This window comes from Lathamus discolor, chromosome 5, assembly GCF_037157495.1.
Source record: "Lathamus discolor isolate bLatDis1 chromosome 5, bLatDis1.hap1, whole genome shotgun sequence".
In the NCBI taxonomy this organism is placed as follows: Eukaryota; Metazoa; Chordata; class Aves; order Psittaciformes; family Psittacidae; genus Lathamus; species Lathamus discolor.
In genome coordinates, this window is record NC_088888.1 from 114,950,481 (window position 1) to 114,969,686 (window position 19,206).

The 19,206-nt window shown below is 45.5% G+C and overlaps 1 protein-coding gene and 1 long non-coding RNA gene across 14 annotated transcripts in view; both read right to left on the bottom strand.

Annotated features, from left to right (window-relative positions):
* Positions 1-19,206, bottom strand: part of SERTAD2 (SERTA domain containing 2) — an 83,951-nt gene that overhangs the window by 44,795 nt on the left and 19,950 nt on the right. The window lies entirely within an intron of this gene.
* On the bottom strand, positions 13,918-17,556 carry LOC136014503 (uncharacterized). Its single transcript, XR_010612741.1, has 3 exons — positions 16,895-17,556; positions 14,680-14,715; positions 13,918-14,554 (listed from the first exon to the last, which is right to left on the bottom strand). It is a non-coding gene; the product is annotated as an uncharacterized LOC136014503 (long non-coding RNA).

Genomic DNA, 19,206 nt, shown 5'->3' on the forward strand with positions numbered 1-19,206 from the left:
TAAGGAAATCAAATGTCAGTCCACTACTACCCTTTCCAAAATGAATCTCTCTACTGACTCCCAAGAATATCCAGCTTCAAAGGCTGAGTGCCTGCTTGCAGGAACAGGCAGACAGTCGAAAACACACACTGACAAAACCTGAGTTTGCTCTGCTCCTCTCTTCAAATCCTTTTCATTAAGGGTTTTTTCTTCATCACTGAGCTGTACAAGAAAGAGAAGCAGGAGAGGAAGGGGCTGGTGGGAGGAGGGAAGGGGGAAATACGGCATTTCCCATCAGCTCTACCGGAGGAAAGGCATGATGGGGAAATGGTAGCAGAGCTGGCTGCAGACCTCATCCAGCCAGACAAGTGCAACCGAGGAATGAAAAGGAGAACAGAAAGGAAATCAGGGAAAGGAAAACCAGCACACAGAGGAAAGACCAAGAGAACACGTAGGAAAGGAAAAGAGAGCAAGGAGGCTCTTTTGGTGGGACTGAGGAAACAGCCAAACACATACAAGTAGGTTAAGAATCAAGGAGAAACAGATGAAGATTTAGAATCATAGAATAGTTAGGGTTGGAAAGGACCTCAAGATCATCCAGTTCCAACCCCCCTGCCATGGGCAGGGACACCTCACACTAAACCATCCCACACAAGGCTTCATCCAACCTGGCCTTGAACACCGCCAGGGATGGAGTACTCACAACCGCCCTGGGCAACCGATTCCAGTACCTCACCACCCTTACAGGAAAGAATTTCCTCCTTATATCCAATCTAAACTTCCCCTGTTTAAGTTTGAACCCGTTACCCCTTGTCCTGTCACTACAGTCCCTGACAAAGAGTCCCTCCCCAGCATCCCTATAGGCCCCCTTCAGATACTGGAAGGCTGCTATGAGGTCCCCACGCAGCCTTCTCTTCTCCAGGCTGAACAGCCCCAACTTCCTCAGCCTGTCTTCATACGGGAGGTGCTCCAGTCCCCTGATCATCCTCGTGGCCTCCTCTGGACTTGTTCCAGCAGTTCCATGTCCTTTTTATGTTGAGGACACCAGAACTGCACACAATACTCCAGGTGAGGTCTCACAAGAGCAGAGTAGAGGGGCAGGATCACCTCCTTCGACCTGCTGGTCACACTCCTTTGAAGCATCCAAACGCAGAAGAGAACAGGCTCTGTCTGAGTATTCGGGGTTCAGCAGTAGCAGCCATTTTTCTCCTTCTTAGTACCTGGTGCAGTGCTGTGGTTTTGACTTTCAGCCTGGGAACAGCACTGATAACACCAATGTTTTCAGTTGTTGCCAAGAAATGTTTACTCTGACCAAGGACTTTCTGAGTCTCATGTTCTGAGTTACCAGCTGGGCTTAAGCCACGACAGTTCTTTGTGGTGCTCAATGTGGGGCTCGAAGGGCTGAGATAATGACAGATCTGACCGGAGTGTGTCTAATCATATTTGTGATAAGCATTCATTGGTTTGGATTAATAGTCACTCATCACAATCCTGATTTACTGGCTCTCAAAGCTGCTGTTCTTGATCTCGGAGTTTCAGCATGTCATACCTTACTTATAGCCAGTATTTGCTGTTTTAGTATTTATCGGCTGGGGGGCCTAGACTAAGGTTCTTGTTTTGCTCTACTTTATGGTAATGACTTGTAATACAATAGACTGATTGATCATGAAACTGATCTGGCTTGTGTTCTGAGTGTGGTCACCACCTCTATACTTTGGGAGATATATAATAGAAGTGTATAGCAATTACACATCTTTTTTCCCCTCCTCGCGTGGTCAGCCTATGAAGGAGACATTCCTTTACATTCCCAGCTCCCCCACCAGACTATTTACAGCACCGTCTGAGAGTTCTGAAGGTTCTGAATGGCCTTTTGGTACCCTTGAGACCTGCCTGTTGATTGTGATGGGGATCACCATGCTGGCACACATACAGAGTGTGTTTTACCCATGCCATCGAAATGACTGGAGAGCAACATGTCTGGAAAACACCACCAAGAAAAGAAATGCTAGCAAGGAGGTGGGGAATAAAGGTAACAAGAAGGTTAAAAAGCAGCATACAGAGGTTTGCTCTCTTTTACACATTGAAATCTTCGCTCAAGTTTGTATCTAAGTTCAAGTCTCGAATCTCAATTTCAGCAGAAAAGCTTCAAGTTTGAGTTAGCCCATAAAGGCTATTTTGCCACCACATCTAATTAGGCCCTATCACCAAAGGACATGCCAAATATCTGAAGTAGATTCTGTTTAAGAGCTAACCCAGTACCAGTAATAGTAACAATTCCTGGCTGAGTCACATTTTCATTTTAAGCTCCACACATTACCCATTCAAAGGGTTTTATTTGAAAATTGTTATTGTTGAAACTTGTTGGATTTTTTTATAGTATCTCAGATGAGTAGGAACAACATTTCCTGTACTACAGATGAGATGCTGCTTTGAACATTACAGGGTTTTTCCTTCCTCCTTTTCCCAGCCCTCATACACCTCTATTGGTGGGAACTTTCCTTGCAGACACCATCCTTCCCAAGGACAGACTTGGAGAAAAGGCGATTCCCTCACACAGGTTTAACACCGACCTGAGGCTGATGAAAATGGTCGTTTGGGTGTAGTCTGTGAGCCCATGGAGCCGCAACCAAATGTCTTCACTCTTCCTCTTGTAATCTGATACCTGGCTTTAGCCATCCCTGCAGCTCTTGAATTAGGAATGGAAAATATGAGAGCTCTGTTTCACAGCAAAGGTTCAGACACAGGGGAAGGAAAAGAAAAGAGACATCTCGGGGCTACTTGCAAACAGTATTTGCTTTACTCTGGACTTTAACACCTGACAGCAACAACACATGTAGGCTCTCTGTACCCACACATGCCTACAGCTGCACTACAAAAGCACTGTCAGCTGGTAGTCAGAAGCCTGAACCCAAATCAGGCCTGAAGCCTGATTTCTAGCCATTCCCTTCACTTTGTACCTGTCTGCTCCAGCTACTTTGGGTGCAAATAATGACATTTAAAAGTAAACAGCTACTGCTAGCTGCTGAGGGAATGAGACATTAAAGATGCCAACAGCTGCTTTCTGCATTACTGCAGTTTGTCGCAAGAGCAGAACAGGATGCTAGGCTGAAGGCTTTGTAACAGCGTCGTCCCTAATCATCACACTTATCTTCCAAGTCCTTTGACAAAGGTTTTTAAAGCATCTCTCTAGTTATATGTGCTCTCAGCCACACAACCAGCACATTTTAAATCCCAAAGCACAGTACAAGAACCCCCTCTAAACACAGCACTCGGGCACTCCGCAGCACAACCAGCAATCCCAGGCTGCCCTCGTGCACCAGGGAAGGGGATGATGCATCCACAGGCTCACAAGGCAAAACCTTCTCCCTGAGCACTGTGGCTCAGCCATTTCAGTGACACAATCACAGCGTTTGCCAAGTAGCTTGCATCATGTAACATGCTGTGAGGCTTTTCACGGCAGCACGGCTCACGAGCTTCCCTTCAGGGGCCCATCCCCAAAAGCCCTGCTGCAAAGTGCTGCAACTCCCGTGAGCTTCCCCCCTACTCCTGCCTCAACAGGAGCGGGAGTCCTGCACCTCTTCTGTTCCCTTCTGCAGGAAGCTGAGCCCTGCCGAGCTCAGTTTGACACTGGCTCCCAGGGTTTACAGGGAACGATAGCTGTCACCTTTCAGAACATCACCGGAGTCATCTTCACAAGAAGGTTTTCATGTAAAGCAGGTGGGAAAGCGACAGGGAACCAGCAAAAACACTTTTGTTGCCTCCTCAGGAATACGAATTTGTGGTACCACAGAGGTCAGATTTTAGTTAATGCAGGATTAAATCCTGTCCTTAGAGCCATATGATGATACTGGCAGGTAATCCAGGTGAAGATCCAGGTGGAAACAAAGCCTAACTTTGCCTTCTTCCACTACAGCATGAAAGCATTCATTTTTACAGACTGGCTACAAGACTTCTGAACCAACACACTACAGCTATGAGATGACACGTATCAATAAAGCTATAGCTTTGTCGGGATGGTGAGAAACAAGCAGGGTGTAGTGCAAACTAAACAGTACAAAAACACAGTGAACTAAGCAGTTGGTTCCTGAGCTGAGGTTTGTAGAGATCTGGTGAGCTGCAGGATATTGGCTCTCCATCTTGCTTCCAGCTGCTTCTACAGATGTCCGGGCTCCTCATTGCCAAGAAGAGCTAGGAGGCTAGTGAAAGCAGCTGGAAGAGAAGGAGGTGGAGGAGGAGTCAGGCTCGCTGCCTCTGGGGACGGCACAAAGAGGAGGGGAGGGAAGCAGACACTGCCCACACATGCTTCACAACTTCAACTGAAGGTGCTGACCACAAGGAAAAGGCACAATGTCCAGGGAGAGGGCAGTGAGGTACTGGACACTTTGCAGAGGGTTTTTTCCCCCCTTTTTTCCTTCTTTTTTTCATTTTTAAAGGGAGATGGGGAAGAGAATCAAGTCCTCGGGTAGCACCTCTGCAAGAAGGTGGGAGCAAGGAGGGCAAAGACTCAGAAACCAACAAGGAGGGGGAGAGCCAGAGACAGAAATAAAGTGATCAGATATTAGTGGTGTATGCAAGAGCGAGAGAATCACCGAGCAGATGGGAGGAGGGAAGAAGAAATGATTAACAGAGAGTGTGAGGCCCTTCCCCCTCCCTCAAGCAGAACTAATCACGTGGAAGACAGCTAAAATGTTACTTCCTAATATTGCTGTGCTGCGGTAGCTGCCACATGACAGCGAGAGTGAGCCTGTCCCCAAGGCAGAGATCTCCCTAAGAGACGGGAACAGACACCTCATAACAGCATGACCCCCATCTTTAGGCTGCTGGTGCTCCAGGGTCATCTGTCAGGATGTGGCTGTCACACCCCACATCCCAGGAGCTTATCTGTAGCGCTCCCGCAGGACCACCGAGTCCTGCAGCAAGTCTGGAGCAGCATTCCCTCACCGTGCTCACCTTCAGGCTCCCAGTGCGAGCCACGCACCAGCATTCAACTTCCCTGCACCAGGAGCCAAAAGTCTGATGGGCTGATGTCAGAGCATACCTCTGACCACGCATCTGTGGAGCCACACCTGGATACTAATCCACTGCCTCCTCAGCACGAAAGCACAGGGTGAGCTCTGCCATTACACGCATTGATCAGAGGGGCAGGTCAGCTCTGGAGCGGGCTGCTCTCCTCAGCTTCTGGGATGAGACAAGAAGCACAGGCTCCCTTTGCACCACACATTTCTCAGGCTGTCCACCACGGAACAGGAGAGAAGGGACACTGCCAAAGAAACACGGACCCTAATAAGTGCATTTGCTACAAAAGAGAAAGAGGCTCCTCTGTGTTTCTGGTGACAGTGTGTCATCAGGACTGCTCTACACACAGCTCCCATGAGACCCAAGTACACAGCTCTGTTCCCCAGGTACATGTGAAACAGTTTATTCCTTCCTACATTTTAGAGGTGCTGTCGCATCCATCCATCACCTCCGCTGTTTTTATTTCTATGGACTGAACAATCCCAATACCTTCATTTTCCCCTCACAGGTCATGTCTGCTCCATCACCAATTCATGCTCTTTTCCTCCCTGTCCCACTTTTGAGTTGTTTTGCTGTTTCTGAAGGCTGTGAACAGAAAACTGGTTCATGACTCCAGCTGAGACCCCACCAAGCTGAGCTGCATTGAAAGATCACTATGCCCTCTCGCTTGTAAACCCCAGCTTGCCTTTTCACAACTGTATGAGCCTGGTGACTCATGGTCAGCAAGGAATCCACCACCAAATCCAGCCCCTTTCTGCAGAGCTGCTGGGACATCTCCTATTTTGTATCTGAGCAGCCCTTTATTCTCACCTAAGTTTACAACTTTGTGCTCATCCTTTTCTGGATCACCTCTTACTTTTCCCAGGTGATTCTGCCAACACTTTGAATCCGAACCCTGTTTTCCAGAAAGCTCAGAGCTCTTCCCACATCAGTACTGCTTGCAAGTGTAATTAGCATCTACAGCAGAAAAATCCCCACTGTGTCACTTCTGTGGAGGACTCACAGGAACTGACCACTGTGGACACAGCCTGGTCCTACTGCACTCATGGTATTGCACCCCACAAGGGCAAGTCCCTGGAATTTCCCCTGTAAGTAACCTGAGAGCCATGTTGAAGTGTGGAAGATAAAAGGTGTCATGGTTGTCATGCAAATATCCTCTGCTCACGATGGAGCACCGTGCTATGCCACAGGACATAATAAAACCAAATCAGATCAAATGCCATGCTGCAATTCAACCCAATGTGTGAGGGCCAGAGCTGATTTAAAAACCAAGGTGCAAAAGCCTCAGTAAGACAAAATTAAAAGGAGCCTTTGCCTGATGATGATGGTGGAGCATCCAGAAGAACTAACTGATGTTCCCCACCAAGAAACATGCATGGTGCCCTAAAAACTTTCATCCGTAAGCATCACTTCTTCTGCAGTATTCATCAAAGCCACTTAAATCCACACAAGACATCTTTCCTACGAGGTTCTGTTTCTCTCCACGGCTTTGACACTACACTATGACAGCAGGTATCTTTAGACTATAGAAAGTGTGCAAAAATTCCACTGTGGCTAAAGGCAAGAAGGCAGAGAGGGTGGCTATGTCTGCATCAGACAACTGATCTGAAGAAAGGACCTGAGGGCATTTCACGCACCAGTTACCCCCCTCAGCTTCCCTGTGAAAGAGCAGCGAACAGGCTGTGGGCTGCAGGAGCTCCTGGTCACCATCCATAGCTCATGGGCAATATGGCATACGGGCACTTTGATCCCGAAGCAGTGTTTCAGGGCAGCAAATTGCAGGTGTCCTACAGGACACTGCTTATCAATCCCACAGAACACACTACTGAGCTATAAATTCCATCAATTGCCCACTGTTTAAATAAATCAGTTTTCTTAAGAACAGACCATGCTGGGGCCAGTTATAAACACACCTGACTCAAACCCATCCTATTCTTCCCCCAGTTATGCAGCTGGAAAGACTCTGACTTTACACTGGGAAAAGCAATGCTCAAAATGTGACATGTCCTTTTATTCCCAGTGTCCATGCTTAACTGAAAAGCAAAGAACAAAACCCAGCCTGTGTCTACTTTTATGATTTGAATAACGAGGCACGTGGGACAAGCCCGAATGCCAGGGAAGTAAGGAAATCCTGGACCTGAGGGACTTCCAGCACAAAAGTATCTGGTCAAAATGCCAGGGGAGGCTCCAATGCTTCCTCAGGAATAAAAAGCCTCCTTTAGCATGGTATATGGCATTAAGATTGCCAAGAGATTACCATAATCACAAGCACTGCAAACCTTGCCATTGGACTGTTTCAGCCCCAGAATGACCAAATCCTAGCTCTGAGGCCAGACACTGTAACCACTAGTGAACAAAAACAGTGCCCGTGGTGTTTTACAAGACGATGATGGCAGTCTAGAAAGGCACTGTGGGTGGACCACTTAAAGCAAATAGAATGCATTTTATTTATGCCTTTATGCCAGATCCTTTAAAAATTGCTGCAGGAGATTGCAGCAGAGACAAAGTGAGATTTTTATCTGTTTGTTTCTACTCTGGGGAGAGCTGCCTCTCTCCCCACAGTACGGGAACCAGAAAGAAAGAAGGAAAAGAAGAAATTCCATCTTCTTCACCATTTCATTAGGATCTCTTTCCTAAGCTCAACAAAGCTTTGCGGCTTTTCTAGCTCTGTTCACCGCACGAGTGCCCTGATCAGCAAGATTTACTGCTTTCGGAAGTCCTGGGTGGAGTGCTCCAGCAGAACTGGACCACTGCTACAGCAGGGTTTAAAGTGATGTCAGGAAATGGGTGGGGGCAGGGAAGGGGAGCACAGCAAATGACATAGCCCACTGTCAGGAAACTCACTTGGCAGGATTTGTGGAAAACCGGAGGTATAAAGGAGTAAAGCCCCATAAAGCAGTGCTCGGGCTTCTCCCACCGCTAATCTGTTCCCGTTATCAGAGCTCAAAGAAAAGAGGACACTTGCCAGCTCTGGAGAATTGGGAATGGTGCCAGCTGATGACACGCTGTGACAGGCAGCCGCTCGGGTCTGGGTGAGGCCTGCTATCATGTGATGTGCGCTTGATAGCTAGGGAACAGGGGAGGAAAGCACCAGCGACAGGAAGCACCGACTCTCTAGTTACTGAATAAAGGTAAGAAGGATGCAGCAGGGAGGAGGAAAGGAAAGCATCCTGCAGCTCTAAGTCACATACAGCAGATTACTGTTACACAGGTAGTTTTACCAGGGACGGCAAAAGCAGGAGGCTTCACAGCAACACACATATTAGGCAATGCCACCCTTAGCCAGATGCAGCTGCAGTGCTACAGGAGGAAATCAGTTGAGGCAGAAGCAAAGCAGGAAAGCCTTTTAAAACCCGCAGACAGGTCAGCAAAGCCCCTAAACCTCATGAAGAAAGGAGTGACAGCAAAGTCACCCCAGTGGGTCTGGTTAACAGAGGATGGGCTCCTGGATAACAAACACTGCACCTTCTCAGATGGCATCTGTGATATGGGCTGAAGCCATCACAGAGCCTCAGGGAAGGAGAGGCCAGGATGTGGTGGGATAATCCTAGGAGGTTATATGTGCTGCAGCAACTTGCAGAGGAGTGTGGCTTTCTTGTTCCTGAGGAGTTACCTAGAGACAAGCAACCTCAAATACAGGAGCTTTACTCGATGGGAATATAATCACAGCTGGCCTCTCCCTGCGCTGGGAGATTCACTGGGGTCCTGCTCTGCACATACATCCATGCCTGGACACAAAATTCTGTGCCACACATCTTGGAAGCTAAACAGGTATGCCAGAGGGATGGGAAAAAGTACTATAATCATCAGGAGTTAAGCACAGCAAGGGGAACAGCAAATGCAATGCAGCAAAGGGAATGTTTCCCGAGTGGCCCTCACAGTTCTGCACACCCCCTGTTCTCCTCTCCCGTATTCCAGTCTTCTGGAAGACGTCTGCTTTGGGAGGATTTAAAAAGAAAATCAATATTCTGCAAAGCACCTACACTACTGCTAGGTTAAGTATTAGCCAGAAGATTTTCCCCTCTAAAGAAGCCAGTAAACCCAAATGAAAAAGCAACAGAAGCCAGCTTTGGAAGCCAAAAAAAGTATTAGCGTAGCATAATCAGGACAAATTTGGAGCAACAGGGGTAAGATGGAAGTACATATACCAGGTAAGAGTTAAAGCAAACACGTCCAAAGAGAGGATAAATCAAAGGGATGAAGATCTCTTAAGTCATCAATATTCTTCCAACAGTTTGTAGTCATACAACACTAGGTACCAAACAATAAAAATTAAGTGTTTCACTTAAGAGCACCTCAGACTGCAGAGACACTTGGGTGGGCACCAACTGGATTTTGATGAACAGGAGTGCAAGACACAAACAGCTCTGCGTCGCAGGCAGAGACACACAGCTATGGGTGAGCAGATCTAAGAGCTCGACCAGGTTAGAAGCAAGGGAATCACAGATGGAAATTTTACCTGCAGTAGGTCTGGCTTTTCACCAAGGACCATATTAAAGAAAAAAGGGCACCGAGATTACGCATCCCTTGGAGCATCCTATTGTTGTGTTTCACATGCACAGTACCCTGAAATTTAATGTTTTCATTACTTCATTTCACTACCAAGTAGTTATCAACTGAAAACACAGACTTGAGCCTCCTCACCTTATTCTGCTAAACAAAATACATTCTGCTGCTTCCTTCCTCCATTAGACTCACACAAAGAAGAAGTTTTACTTTGCGTAGCTGTTTTTTCTCATACACTCACACACACTTGCACATCTAAGAAGTGAGGGCCCAATTAACACTTAGGTGCAGGTTCTTTTTGATAAACCCTAGAAATTTCCCCTTCCAAACCAGCCATCCTAGGCAACCACCCAGCACTCTAAACAGGCCTGCACATTCATGACAGATATCACTTAAGGTTTGGCAGCCTGATGTCACGGAGGCAGATGATTTAACACCACATATCTGACTTTCCAAGAGACAGAAACTACTTGGATATTCTTAGTAAAGACACAGCTAACACCGAGACTGTATTCTTTTTGAGACTGTTTAATTAGGCCATGAATCACACATGATACAACAACTCGCAATGCAGTTTGGAGAGGACCAGGTTACTTGCAACTGCAAGATACTGGGGTTTAGCCCCTTGGCCTAGAGGAATCTGTTTTTCCCACTGATCAAAAGAAGTCAAAATTAAGAGACACAAAATCAATCCATTGTGGCTGTCTGAGTGGTATTTGGAAAGCTGTTACTGGCACTATAACCTAACACTCCCTTGTGCACGCTGTCTCTGCCATGTGAAACCAGTACAGTCACTACCTAAACTAGAATCACCAGTTTGGTTTAATTTCGTATGTCTGGTTATTGGTAATTCTCTCTCTCTTCAGGTGTCTGTGCTCCTGCTTAATTACCCCAAGTCTCTGCCTCTGGGCAGCTCTTACAGTCACACACCCACATCTCCTGTTATGTGAAGGGAAGTATCTTCTACCCCCTTTATGCACCAAGTCTAAACCCAGTCACTCACACTGACTCCATTACAGTCAGTAGCAGCTATTTTCCAGGGCCTAAGTTTTACACCAACTGTTCAGCTGATTTCCACAACCATTATCATGTCCTTGGAGTAATTCGCATGTTTTAATGGCTGGTGGCTTCAAAAGCTGCACTAACTTCTAGCAGCATTAGAAGTACCACACTTTCTTTTTGCCTTGTTTTGCAATTTCAGCTGTCTTTAGATCTGAAAACAAAGCTTCTCAGTTTTGCTTGGTTCAGTTCTGAAATCATGCAGAGATAGTGAATTTTGTGACATTTATGCCTAACTTCTATCCCAGGCTCATTTAGATCACTGCTGAAATTTGCTCAATTCACCCCAGGAAGTGTTAAGGTAATGGAAAATTCATGAAAAAGAAAACGTGAAGTCGAACAGATCTTTGACCAGTCAGTTTCTGGAACAGAAGGAGGAGGAAAACAGAAGAGAAAGTGGTTTTGGTATGTGCAACCAAACAAAACCAGTGCTTTAAGAAAAGCACTTCGAACAGGAACACATCACTAAAAATATTCCAGTGCTCACATATACCTAAACATAAAGGACCACATCAGACCTTGAGTTATACCCCAAAACCAGCCCCACTAAACCCATCAGCACTGCCTGATCATGGCTAAGGATAAAATTTGACCAGTTGTGCAAAATGAAATCAACTGAAAGCAAGCCAAAATGTGAACTCCCTGTCGAAGAGTGGCAGCTCCAGGGATCAGACTGACGCTACTCACTGAAGCCCATGCTGAAATAACCAAAACCTAAAGAAATAATCTTCTCCTTGGAACATACAGAGCTGCCCTTTCATTCATTCATAGGCAGCTTTTGTCCCTGCAAACTTTCTGGTACATCACCTACCAGAACTCTTGTAAGCAGCATAAAAATCATCAGTGACCATCACAAGAAAACATTCTGAGCTTCAGCTCCTTGCATCCCTCCAGAATGAGGTCACTTCAATTTAAGGCTGAATGGTCCTGTAAGAAAACCATGAGGGTATTCTGCCCATGCTCATGCCCATCCACAATAAGGAACATGCTTTGAAAATGGTTTAATTAAGGGATTTTGCCCTTTTTTTATCCTGTAGTTCTCAAGCATCTGTTCAATATGCTCTACTGATAATAGATGAAAAGAGAAATGCATGAATGCTTTGGCTTCATCATTCGTTAAGAACACATAGAGCAGTATAAGGCTTCCTGCTCATTGATACAATCAGTGTCAGGCCTCACACTTTCATGCCTAGAGCCATACCACCTTTAGCTGTGATCTAAGCAGTTCTTGCAAGGCAAGCAGGGTCAGGTTGGGTTAATACGCAAAGGAGAGGCCCCCAGGGAGAGATCCAAGTGCTGCAGATACTAGAAGCGGTAGTGATGTAGCAGCACTGCTCTTCTCTCATGGACTGCCTACCCCCAGGGAAGCTGCCATACAGTCACCTGGCTGCCTATCTGCAGCACAGTATCTTACAGCCTAACAACTCTCTGTGTAGATATCGAGGTCAGTTGCCCTTTTGCAACACAGATAACTCCACTCTCAAAGCAGATACCACACTATCCATATACAAGGGAATAAGGCAGAGCACCTTGTACACTGCCTTGCATACCCCATGCTCACTAACTACCCTATAACCAAACCTGGAGTAAAGTTGAACCAAAGCATAGGTTTTCACACCTCAGGAAAAAAATAAAGCAAAAATCCCCATCAAACCAAGAGTCCACACTTTGCAGAGAAATAAAACTTTCTCAGTCAGCCAACTGTTAAACCCTTATGTCCCAGTCAGCTTCCGTTCTGAGATACCTTAAATTCTTCCCAGTTTCTATAGGACACAGCTCTCCTACTTCTTGTCCCAGTACCTCATGTGCTGTTATGCTGTCAAACAGTTGCTGTGTTCCACCCCATGCTAAGGGGAGAGAACAGTTCCCATCTTCAAGTATGTATCAGCTTGCAAAGTGCATTAGGATGTCTTCTGTGATTAAGCCCATTAGAAATGCACACTGAGGAGTTACTTTTGTTAGCGTTATTAATGCAACATGGGGAAAAAGGTGTCTGAAAAGCACAGAAACTCTTCTTCAGCATTTATGTGTGAACAAGGGCTAAAACCCTTTGGAAAAGTTCATGGGAATCTTTAGTATCAGTCAGTAACATGATTGGGTTTATACGCTTCAGGTACATGGGGTAGTTCCTGCCACCCCTGTCAATTTGACCTGACTGCAGAAGATATAAACTGAGGGATGTATTTTGCAAAGAACTTTGTGATCATTGCAATGAAAGGAAGCTGCAAGAGTCAGATGAGGAAAACCCTCAGAACTCTTAAGTATCTATCCTTCAGAGTCAAGGTGATTTCAGTCACGCAGCTTTAATAATGGGACTTCCTCAGGGACACAGTATTAAACCATTTGGAGGAAGCAGTTGAAGAGAAACTACATTATCGACTTGATTTCTCATCTTTTCACTTTAAGGTACTAAAGAGATATTTCAGAGTTGTTCCTAAACAATGCAAAGTGACTATCCCTGGCATTCTTTGTGGGGCAGGGTTGGGTACTCACCTTTTCTGTCATTAATACTTCCTACAGGTAAAGTTCAGATTTCATTTTTACCAATTGACATCTTTAATTTCTCACAGTCCACTACCTTTTTTTTTAATATTCAGACCAGTGCCTTTGATAAAACACTACATGAAAACTAAAACAACTAACAAAAAGAAGCCCCAAAACACAGTTTCACTTTCCCCTGATCTTGCAGTAAGCAGCCCATCAGAAACTCAGCCTTCTAAAACACATATATGAAAATGGAGGGGACAGGAAGAGAAAGCAAAAGCAAACCACTAGAATCCTTTCCTGCTGCTGCTGCCTGCAGACTCCAAGGTCATCACCGAAGGAAGAAACAATTGGATTATTGTACACGACTCATTGAGTGAAGTATAGGATAATGCAACTTCAGGCTGCTTCTTGAAGTTGTGAGGAAAACCTCCACATAAATCATTGTAAGAGTCATTAGTAAAACTTCTCACATCAGAAACTGCACGTAAAATAACCTTAGCAACTCCTCCCTCCCCAGAAAAACTTATCTGAAGGACAGCATCACATCACCGCCTATTTTTCCTCTGTATATCAAGGGGCACTGTACAAGCAAAGACCAAGCAGTGAGATCACTACTTGTTAAAGAGTTGACAAGTCTGAGATAAATTTTACTCTCGGATGCACATTGCTTTTTTTTCCCCCATTGATTTCACATCTGACATTAAATAGACCAAATCTCCACATACTCCTTTATGTATTAAGTTTGTTTTACTCTGATGAAAGTTTAACAGCCAACTAGTCTTAAGAGGCAGCAGAGAAACCTATGCCTTTTGGCAAACCAAAACACTTTTTGGCCCTTCCATTGAAAGGGAGACCTAGCCACCTCTGGAACAAACAACTACAAAATAAATAAAGCAGGGTCTGCATCTTTCTTTAGTCTGCTCATCTTCTTGTGACTTTACAGACGCCATGTCCCTGTTAAAATACATACAGATACACCTTTCCTCTGAGCTGCTCTGGAAAATACTGCCACCATCAAGGAAACCTGTCAGAGCAAAGGAATAAAAACCAAACTAATGACTCACAAAGCATTGTTCAAAGGCAGAAACAAGTTAAAGAATGGGTTGCGAAAGAAGTCTTCTCTGATACCTGCCACTTACAGTAACTTTCTAAGTCAAAGCTAATAGAAAATGTTTTCAGATTCACACGTTGCTCTGTTTATCCCCTTTTGGCTATTTTGCTTAAAATACCATTCATTATTCGTAAAGAAAAAAACCAAAACCCACGTTGTTTGTGAGAGCTGGGGCCTAAGAAACTACCACGAGATAAGGAGAGTCCTGCCGGTCGTGCCGAGCCTGTGCTGCTGCTGTCACAGAGGCAGCTCTGCTGAAGGCTGTGGTTGGCGAAGGCACACTGCGTGCTTGGCACGGGGCACCCACGGCTCCTGGCTCCTCCACGGCGCCCTGCCAGAGAGCAGCAGCGCAGGAGGAAGCGGGCTCGGGCCAGCAGATGTTACGAACACTTACGCCTGTCACAAACAGAAAGGACAAGGGAAATCTTCAAGAGGCAGCAACTTGTTTTCTTCATCAAAGAACTGGGAGATGGGGTTGGGGAGGAGGGAGCAGGATGGCACCTCTCAGGACTGCTACTCACAGTCTTTGTCGGTGTGCCATTGCTTGGCCATTATTGCTACCAAAGAGAAAACAAAATCAGTGTTATAATTAAAGGTCTTCAGCCATTTTAATTCAGCACATTATTGTAGTAATGAGAAAATAAAAGTTTTTGTGGTAGAAATGGGCATTTCAGCTGCAGATCTTTTCTGGTTTTGGCTGGGTTTTGCTTTTGTTGGTTTGGTCTGCTTGGGATTTTTAACCATACTGGTTTACTCGGAGTGAAAAAAACACACAGGCAAAACTGGGGGGCCTCAACAGGGAGCAGCAGTACCATGCTGCTGAGCTCTGTACTTTACCTGAATGTCCAAACAGCAAACAGATACCTGTTTTGTTCTGTGCTGATCCACAAAAGTCCAATTCCTCCTGCTCCTCACCACCCTTCTGCTCTGGTTTTCTTCACTTCTTCCTCCCTGTTGGGCTTTCTTGGCATTGCCAATGGGAAGAAATCAGGTAAGGTGTTTTGTGCTTGTGTTTGGCTTAAAGGGCCAAATGAGAAGAACTTTTCCAGTCTGAGAAAAAGGTGGTGAGGAGCTTTGCGATCCCTCTGGGTGGGACCAGTCTCCTGTTCAGTGAGACATCAGCAATAACTGAAGAGAAAAATAAAAGGAAAGAGCAGGCCATAGTGGCTATCTCTAAGCTACACAACAGGATCACTGTGGCTTCCTTCCTTTGAGCTCTTGCTGATCTCCTTCAGCTGGAAACCCAGACTTTATGCCAGTAAGTTGTGAGGACCTGGCTATGGTATGAAACCAAGCCTGCAACTTGTTCTTGGGTTCTTGGGTTTAGGTAGAGCCGACGTGAGTTGCACAGTTCTCCTGCTCCTTCACTTCCCAGGAGTGTCATAAAACAAACAAGAAAAGCCCAATTCCCCGCTATGTATTGGGGACTGTCCTCCACCTTATTAACCTTGCTGATGCGCGTGCTTTAGCAGAACAGATCAGAGAGCAGCTCTTGCCTTATGAAGCAGCAAAGCTCCAGTGGCAAATGCTGGTACAAATCCTTCCTCCCTCAGTCTTGTTTGTGCAGTCTGCTCCCATCTCACGTTGTGGTCATGTATGGGGAAAGGCCATTCTTTACCCCTCAGAAAAGTTGTAACCATTATGGAATCAGAAGGGGTAAAGGCAGGAGCATGAAGTGTTGCAACTACTGAGAAGTGATTAAATAACTTCAGCTTCACTCTTGTTTCTTTTGGGTTTTAGCCCTTACGTTACACAGAAATCTTGAAAATACCAACCTGCAAGGATCAAAAAAATCATCTAAGAACAAAACTAAGTACTCAGCATCACTTCTTTAGAGGCCTTGCAACATGACTTTGAAGGGGCTGACCACAAGACTTTTCTGAATCTTTGAGGAAGGGTAATTCCTTTTAGGAAGCATGACAAAATCATACCAAAATTACACCTTGATAGCAGACCAGCCTATTTAGGAGCCTTTTTAGGATTATCTCCACTAAACCAAAAGCAAAATCCAGGGTTTTTTACAACTGGTTAAAATTCCATATTGTTGGATCCCTGGCCACATTAAAGCTAAACTTAATGCTTCACTCAATGCAAAGTGAACCATAACCTCCAGTAAACTTTGTTGCATGGAGAGCCAAGCAGGGCTGGCTATCCAAGAGGCCATTCTGTAGCCTCCCAGCAAGACCAAACATGCCACAACATGCCTCTGACTTGTGGTTTAGGTCGAGGCTAGTGTGAGCAGTTCTGGCTTACTCCTACCACTGGCACTAAATGCAAATGTTACCCAGTTGGAGGTAGAGGCACAGTGCATAGGCCTTTCCCACCAGGTCATCTCCTACTTGAAAGCAGCAGCAGGCTGGTAGGACAAGATGAGAGACAGTAAAGGAAGGGGGAAAAAAAGGAACATGAAGGAACTTTCCCCTACTGTATGTCTCCTCCCATTCATGCCTTAACAGATCTTCAGCAGGGCTGCAGCTGAGAGATTAACTGTGTTTGCTAGTTGCTGGTATGGTTTTTGGAAGGGGAAGTTCTGCTGGGGGTTGTGACAAGCCCTGTGTGACACACACTGCTGCTGAAGTGACCTAGGATGAGATCCCTGCTCAGCTAAGTCTGCTGTAAGGAGTTTTGCAGTCTTACAAGTCACAATTCCACCCTCCCCAGGCACAAGTCAAACCCCAGAAAAGGGAGGCAGGCTGGAAGGGAAGGCATGGACAATGAGAGAGATGATAAACAGACCTAAGGCAGCCTGCTCCAAACTTCGTCCACAGGTTAACACTGTCACACCCGCAGCTGAAGAGGCTTGCCTTTCTCTTATACACTGGCAAGTTCACATTCACATGGGGCCAAAATCATGATGCTGGAATCGCCCACGGGCCTTGAAGTGCAAGAAGTGTGCAGTTGGGAAAGGTCACCTTGCCACACTGATGCGGCTCCAGGGCCTCACCACCCACTTCACAAGTCTCTTGTGCTACAGCAGAGCTCTGGCTCTGCCCACAGCCAGTCATCAGCTCACCCATGGCCTGCCTGGCTGTTCAGCCTGAGATTTTAGAAGGTTTTACTCCAGCCAGCTCCTCTTGAACAAGCTCCTTACCTGAGCTGTCAACTCTTGTGGTACTGCAGGCTCTCAGGCACAAGCTTGCCAATGGCTTGGCTTCTAAAACCATCCTGGGCTTTTCTCATAAATCAAGAGCCATCAGATCCTGCCACATGCAGCGCACATGGGGCACAGGAAGTCTCCAAGGACATTCAGACTCACAGAGAGCCTGGACTTTCGTAGTTTTGAAAGAGCTGCTGTTCACCCTTCCCTTCGTCTCACACAGCAATCCCAGTTGGATCGTTCTCTTGACGAGACGCACAGATCACACCTGCTTTTATTCTCCAGGAATTCACTGGGGTCAGACAGATCCTCGCTTTCTTGCCCACTTTCTGTGGGATGTGAATCTTTGAGACTTGTGCATCTGCATCAGATATGGTCAAAAGGTTTAAAAGCTACTAACAGGACAGACACCATCTTAGACAAATTCCAGTTTTTCTTTCCCTCTCCCATTCTTGTCCCTCCCTACTAAGGCAGTTTTTATGATTAACCCAGTCTGAACATACCCCAAAAGCAGATGTAAAAATTAGAAAACATTTAATATTGGCAGTTACTCACATTCCCTTCCAGGATTTCACAAAACTGTGTCAATCCCTCGTGACGGGACCTAAATGGAATATAAGCTTTTTGCTATCTTTGCAGCAGTACAAGAAACAAAGCAGAAGTCCATGCACTGTTCTTTATATCCTTGAAGTATTTGCTGGGAAGTGTCATTGGTTCAAGAATAGCCCATCAAATAGTTATTCTGCTAGCTTTATCAACCTTTAATTTTAACATTCCGATTTTCTGTCACACAACACAATGATTTTCATGTTTGTTTTGTCCTGTTACCAGAGCAAACCATTCATTTTTAACTGTTGGTTTTGGCATAAGAGCACTGTAAGTTCATAATGGAAATGTGTTTTCAGCGGTAGTACTGAACAATAGAGAAGTCTCTTTCAACTGTGGGGTTATGAGGAGAACCATCTGTTATTAAATTTAAGTCACAGTGGCTCTGTTTCAGAAATGCAGCAGAGGCTTCGCTAACTTTGCAGTCAAGGCATTTGTAGCATTGCAGGGAAACAGCTACTTTGCTAGAGGCCTTATCTGGAACCAGCACCACAAAATGGTACTTTCATTCTAGCCTAATTTGATAATGAAGAACCAAATATCATTCAAGTAAACCTTTTCTGGGTGTTGTGGTCACAATTTAGGGCCTCTATGATTTATATACTCATATCCTAGTAATAGAAACTGACGATACGAAACTAGTAAAAATCTCAGCATCGCCAGACTCAGTTCTTTGAGCTGTATCTACAACTGAATAAAGCAAACATCAGGAATTAAAATCATAATGAAAGTGCTTAATTCAACACAATAGCAAAGTCAAATTTCATCATCTGCTTGATTGACTATTATATGGCACTTTAATTGTTCTCCGACTTCCAACATGGAACAAATGTGAGTTCTACAGAGCAGCCAAGATTTCAGAACCTGGAATAACACTGGAGAGAACAACTGCAGCCAACGAGGTGGGAATCAAAAGACCCTTCGGCGCAAGACTGAAAACTCACCTCTCCACCCCATATGAAGTTATCAGGAATTGCTCTATTATTTCTGTCACTAGCCACTATTCCTCTCCCCCACCTCTGCACCAATTCCTCTCAAGTGCAGCCAGAGATTATCAAACCCAGCGATAGCCTTTCAACAGCTTGGCCAGTTCAAAAATCTCTCAAGTTATACTGCTATCACTGCTGCGTAAGCTGACGTCAGGCTGTTGTTTACTGCAGATGGGATGGTGCCAATTTCCACTGAGTTGAAGACAGCTCTCTCCAGCCTCTTTTGGCTGTGCACAAGCAAGAACAAACTCCTTGTGTGTGCTTGCATGCGTGCATGCATGTGGGAGAGAAAGACTGTGTGTCTAGTTGTGGGCACACACAAATGTGGGGGAAAAGCAACTTGCTTTTATTTTCTA